The 5,852-nt window shown below is 40.3% G+C and overlaps 1 long non-coding RNA gene across 2 annotated transcripts in view; it reads left to right on the top strand.

Annotated features, from left to right (window-relative positions):
- Window positions 1-315: 315 nt before the first annotated feature.
- Window positions 316-5,852, top strand: part of LOC107698621 (uncharacterized) — a 9,145-nt gene continuing 3,608 nt past the window's right edge. Inside the window, exons 1-3 of one of the 2 annotated variants that reach the window (XR_001635364.1) lie at window positions 316-393; window positions 566-795; window positions 1,914-2,763. This is a non-coding gene — a long non-coding RNA (uncharacterized LOC107698621). Of the gene's footprint in view, window positions 394-565; window positions 796-1,913; window positions 2,764-5,852 lie in introns of those variants that run through there. The other variant, XR_001635363.1, reaches the window with a different exon arrangement.

Below are 5,852 nucleotides of genomic sequence, written 5' to 3'. Positions count from 1 at the left end.
AGCATCAGAAATCTGTCTCTAATAAAGCCTGTTTAGCATGGCACATTCTGTTTCACTGGGCCACTCCACAACGTCCCCAGTCTGCTCACATTCTGTGAGTGTGAAGGGTGGGGAACAAAAGCGGACCGATGACTGGGACAGTTGTTGGGGCCAGTGTTGACTGCTAGCAGAGCCGCGTGCTGTGGGAGAGAAGCTGTGGCCCTGGCCGCATTGCAGAGTGTACTGCATGCAGGTGTTAGGACTTAGAGTCTAATGAGCCTTAATTCGCCCATTTGAGTAATCAGTGGCTTGATTGGTCCTGTGTGCTTTAAGTAAACCAGCACATGCGAAGAGTGCTGGCGGGATTCAGCGCGTTTCAAGAGCACTGGTTCACTCCATGTAGTTCATCTAAAGGTATTACATTTGTATCACTTTATAAACATGCATATTTATTTGAAGTATTGTTGTAAAATGTGTTGATGTACATGTTAAGTGTATTAAAATGTGGACGGCTTTGGGTTGACGAGCTGGCCTGGAGCAGGACTCTTGCACTAATGGAGCCCCGTGTCTCTCCTCTGCCCCCCAGCACTCCCCTCTTCATTCAGCCATCACTTGACAACGCAGACTCTTCAGAGGCCTGCCTGATGCCCATCAGCTTGAGGGACACGAGTCTTCATCCTCCATCACAGCACAAAGACATCTGGATGATTGTCAAGGACGTCACAATCTCTGTGATAGCTGACATATCCCATGGGGCATTGCAGAAAAGGAAAGCGAAGTCACTCTTGCGTGAGCAAATACAGTATGGGATTAATGGTTGTTTGTGACAAATAAAATCCTTAAATTGTGGCTTTTTGTCCTATCAGGCTCCGTTAATGCATTTACCTTGCACTGCTGACTGGTGGATAGCTGCTTGTAGAGATTACATGTTTCCAGCCTTTCAATATCAATCTTTACCGTTACATGTACACTTTAGGGGTATAACAACTTTTACATGGTTTCCTAACCTTTTTTATGTTCCCTCATAGCCTCATTCAGTGTATACCAAGTATACCTTCATCAACACCCCAAAAACATTCCATATTAACTACATATTATTTGGCATAATTTGACATTATTTTATTATATAATAATGATGAGGATGATGATGATATTATTATTTAGCAATAATGGTAATAGTCAGCATGTTTTATGCATTTATTAATTTAATGATTATTAATAATAGGTATTATTACTTCTTCTTATTATTATTATTAGTAGTAGTAGTACTACTAATAGTACTAGTAATATTTATTTTTATATTAATATTTTTACTGTTACTAATAGCATAATTTCTATTTCTTTATTTAGAATAATTTATAGTAATTAATTTTTTGTGTATTGGTGATATTTATATCACGCCTACTAATATGCACCCTTTAAGGGTAGATGAGGTGCAAATGGTTTTTGACTGATGTTAAAGGGTACAGTAGGTGTGCCTTATTTTTTTTTTGTGAATCAGACGCATGCAGCACAACCAGTGTAATATGATTATTAAACAAATTAATCTTATGAGTTGGTTATTTTTAGTGAATCAAAAACAGACAGTGCTCCCACTGTAGACCGATTCCCAAACAAATGATTATTTTTATTAATTTTGATTAATCATTTATTGTCTGATTATTCATAAGACATTGTATAGTTGAAGATACACATGTTTTGTCAGCAGCATGTTATAAATATATTTTAAAGTGCACATTTTGTTCATTTATTTATATATATATATAAGACCAAATATTGGATTGCATTTGTGACTTCTGAAGAGACATAGATAAGGTGCAAATATGTTTCAGACTGATGTTACAAAGGTACAGTGGTGGTGCCGCCCAACCTTTGAAGATACTGCCTCGGTGACAAGCTGACATACCTCTAAATATTTTTACCCCCCCCGACAGGGTACTGTATGAGCTAGCCGTGGATTCACAACTATGCTCTTCTACATGATGGGGACCCTGGATGACACTTGCACAGATGCAAGTACCAATCACAGAGATTCAGTGTTTGTCTGATGAAGCATTGTTTCAATAATCTACTGCCCTCAGCCTGAGCTTTAGAGCCTCTCTCCCTTGTGTGACAGTTTTCAGGAAAAGATGTTTTGCTCTTTAATGGGTAGCTAAAAGCTGTAGATTTACACTTCCACCTTTTATTTAGATGGTCATATCTTCTCCCCATAGCCAACAGCATAAACTAATCCTGTATTGCGTTTCAATATAATTATATATAGAAATGGTGATTACCCTCTAATTCAATTGCATGGTAATCAAATTGTAGTAATGGTGCTTATTTGGTACCCCAATTTATAGTTTTCCCAGAAATCATTAAGCAATTTACCCTTCAAATCTACTTTGAATATGCGTTAGCACAGAAACATGCGCAGACTAGTATTATGGTGTATTATATGAAGCCCCAGCTGTTTGAGATGATGATGGTAGCAGAAGGACTCTTGTGAGAGTCATGGGTAAACAGAAAGAGTCCTGGCTGTCTTCTGGACACAGACTCCTTTCTGTTTGCCAGGATTGGGATAAAGATGCTGGAATCAGAAGACGGCACTGAAACATATCCAAAGTTTGAGCCACATGTGTTTACCCTTAACCTCAACAAAGCCTGCTTCCGAATGTCTGGAATATTGGCCTATCGGTACATTTTGGAAAACACTGTGAGGAAGGGCTAAAGTCTACAGAGCCTTTGCAATCACACTTGTTTTGTTTGTGCCATTTACTTGGTGCGTGACTGCAGCACGTCAACAGCCTAATGTAATCACTTACGTTCGTATATTATTATCGGCCGATATGAGCCTGTCGCCGATATATCGGTATCGGCGAATACGCCGCCGATATGAAAATGTTCTTTTACAGAACATATAATGCAGATAAAATGCTTGAAATGGTGTAATTACTTAGTTTGTCCAGCAGAGCGCGCTCCATTGTTTGCTACTGGCCACCTGGATGAAACGCTTTAAAGCTGAAGTCTATGGAAAACCAGTGAAACTTTGAACGGCCACATCTCCATAACGGCGCGGCAAATCCGCACCAAATTCGGGGGATCCATTCAGCTCGAGGAACCCTCTCGAACGCGAATCGAGTGTACGTCTCGAGGCCCTCTTTCGAATGAGACCACCCCCGCGTGAATAGCCCCCGGGGTTCGGAAGTTACGGGTGGTTAAATTCGCGGTCCGGCGCCGACCGATCTAGCGATCCCGGGGGGCTACCGACGCGCGGAGGGTGGCCCCCCGCGTGGATAGCCCCCGGGGTTCGGGAGTTACGGGTGGTTAAATTCGCGGTCCGGCGCCGACCGATCTAGCGATCCCGGGGGGCTACCGACGCGCGGAGGGTGGCGTTCGAGAGGGTTCCTCGAGCTGACAGGATCCCCCGAATTTGGAGGAGATCCGCCGGCGCGTTCGCGAGATAGTGACACCAGTCAACGCTCACTATAGTAAGGAGGTCTCTTGTTCAGGCAGCATTCAAGCGTTGTCTTATTCGACCGTTAGTGCACTGCGAAGTGGACTTCACATGAAATTCCGCCATGATTCCAGTTCCAAGGGAACGTACCCATTACATTCAAAGGGCATTAAAGTGCGCGAATGTCTTGAAATAATAATTTCTAAACATTAAACATTGACTGTCAGTCTTTATTCACCTGTTTCTCGTTGTTTCTCATTAAAATTAAAGTAAATAGTGTAAATTACATCGCTAATGTCAGAATAGCACATTGTAACGCAGTGTTACAACGTGCCCCATCTGCACAACTGGAATTTAAAACTGGTTAGTGTCTTCTGCTAGTTATCAAAGCATTAAAAAACTATCTGAACTGATAAATAACAGATTGGAGATTAAAATAATAGCAGATTTGTCTCATTTTAAATGAATAGTAAAAACTGAGATAAAAAATTTACTTAAACCAGAATTTTAATTTTACTATGGTAAAATAAATATTCAAACCACGTGTGTTACAACTTTTTTTATTCCCTAATATCGGTATCGGCCCCAAAAAACCCATATCGGTCGGGCTCTAGTGCTTTTACTGTGTACAGCTTGGGAAGGTTAGCTTCCGAATAGCATTACTTGAAAAAATATCATCGTACAAGAGGAAGCTGGGTCCCGATGCCACTCTCATGCTGTGAAGAGCCCTCATAATAGTACTGGCAGTGTGAATATGCATAACATGCCATTCGGCACAATATCAGCGCTGTGATTCCTGCACACTGTAAGCCCGCTGTCCCAACTCGCACAGTCGCCGAGGCACAGGCAGTTCTCGTGCTCCCTTAAAAGCCGCACAATCAGGCTGAGAGTCTTCTACCGCCCAGGGCTGCGCAGCATCCACTTAGGCACTGACCGTGCCCGATAACCTAGTCTCCAGGGGGCTTGTGGTGGAGACTGATCTAACAGGCCCACGGTGATGTGTCTGTGTCCATGGTGGGAATTTAACTTTTTTTCTCTCTTTCTCTCATTCTTTAACTACCAGAACAGCTGTATGTCTGTAGGACAGCTCTGCCTTTGATATATTTGGAGTGAAGCCGAAACCACACATTTCTCACTAGGAGGATGAAGAGTGAGCTGAATAGACCCTGTCTGCACTTCATAGTGACAGAACAGTAGGAATGAATGGACTCGGATGTCATGCTAATTATGAGCTTTGGCACTAGTTTTTGGCTGTGTATTTTTAAGCATTTGAGTAAAACATTTTTATATAAATTATATATAGTTATTTATTATTTATATATAATAAAGTACATTAATATGTGATATTAAATGAAAAATTTATTGAGGGCTGCTGGGATGATGTAATTTTGTCGGCCAACCCAGAAGTTAGCATCACCCTGGTTCCCTTACCCAAAAGGCCAACAACATTTTTCCATTGGCTTTTGGATTATAGCTGAAAATATCTTGATGAAGAAAACAAACTTTTGTTGGTCACAGAGCTAGGGCCTGTTCTTCGTACATCGCAATAATTTAAAATAATAATCATTTAAAAATGTATTTAAAGATAATATAATAATGTTGTGTAGTCTTTAATACTATAGACACAGCTAGTTTTACTCACTGAAAGATTTATGCTTCATAAAATTATTACTTCGGCTTGGCTGTTTCCTTATAAAAGTCCAAACATTTGTCAAGTTTTTCGTCAGGTGTCTTTTTTTAATTATATGATGTCATGACGTTGCTGTCTTCCCGCCAGCCAATCGCTGCATTGCTGATCGTGGTTTCGAGTATCGATACATAGCCCCTTTTAAACCAACCCATAAACGTGCAATTATCTCAGATAACTCAATCCAGCCATCCTAATCATCAACAACAGGTGCGTTCGAAGAACCGAATTAGCCAGATCCTGATTAGCGCAATGATATCATCTTGGATGTGACATTTCATCTCGGATGTAATAAGCGACGTACGAAGAACAGGCCCCTAATCTATGCATTTTGAAGCCTAAATATAATCATTGCAAGCAAAAAGCTAAAGTTAGGCTATAAACTAACTACACCACAGTTGCATGATTTCAATGTTCAAAAATCCCATTGTTTTAAGGACTATGAAACCATAAGTGGAATACACACAACTTGTAAAATCTGGAAAGACTGTAAAATACTAGGCATCATATATTTGCCGAATTTGTAAATTGTTACAGAGGAAAAACAAAACATACGCTGGGCATCATACACTACACGACTGAGAATCACACACTACCAGACTTTCAGGTTTTTATGAACACTTTTACATTATTTTGATAGTCAGCTTTAGATATTCTACTAACTATATGTAAATTTGTAACTGCATGTCAACTAACTATAATATTAATAGACTGTTAGGTTAGGGTTAGTAGAATAAGTACGTTCAGAGT

Source organism: Sinocyclocheilus anshuiensis, unplaced genomic scaffold, assembly GCF_001515605.1.
Source record: "Sinocyclocheilus anshuiensis isolate Anshui unplaced genomic scaffold, SAMN03320099.WGS_v1.1 scaffold134, whole genome shotgun sequence".
In the NCBI taxonomy this organism is placed as follows: Eukaryota; Metazoa; Chordata; class Actinopteri; order Cypriniformes; family Cyprinidae; genus Sinocyclocheilus; species Sinocyclocheilus anshuiensis.
This window is presented reverse-complemented; position numbering and strand designations above follow the sequence as displayed.